Here is a 396-nt window from a genome sequence, read left to right on the forward strand (position 1 = left end):
GGCGTTCGACTTCCCGGCCTGCTATGGCTGGGTAATTCTTGTCTTGCTATAACTCTTCACGTGCAGAGAAGGGAAGAAGAAGGGGAAAGGGGATAGCCGCCGACACCGCCTAAGCGAAGCGGGTGCTGCTCGCCTGCAACGGCGGCGGCGACGCCGTCTCGCGGGGGGGTCGCCGTTGGCTTCGCCAGGCACGGCTGCAGGTACTCCCTCTCACTTTTCCCCTTCTTCTTCCTGTCGTTGGGTTCTGAATCTAAGCGCGCGCGCACACACACAGGCTGGTCCTGGTGGGCGACGAGGGCGCCCTGGCCGCGACGGCGGAGGAGGCGCGGCCCAAGGGGCGGCGGCCATCGTGGTGCTTGGGCTGGACTTGGCGGCCTGCGACGAGGCAGCCGTCGG

At 66.7% G+C, this 396-nt stretch overlaps 1 pseudogene; it reads left to right on the forward strand.

Moving 5' to 3' along the window:
* The window catches only part of LOC119309313, an 11694-nt pseudogene that overhangs the window by 6923 nt on the left and 4375 nt on the right, over positions 1-396 (forward strand).

This window comes from Triticum dicoccoides, chromosome 5B (genome assembly GCF_002162155.2).
Source record: "Triticum dicoccoides isolate Atlit2015 ecotype Zavitan chromosome 5B, WEW_v2.0, whole genome shotgun sequence".
Lineage (NCBI taxonomy): Eukaryota > Viridiplantae > Streptophyta > Magnoliopsida > Poales > Poaceae > Triticum > Triticum dicoccoides.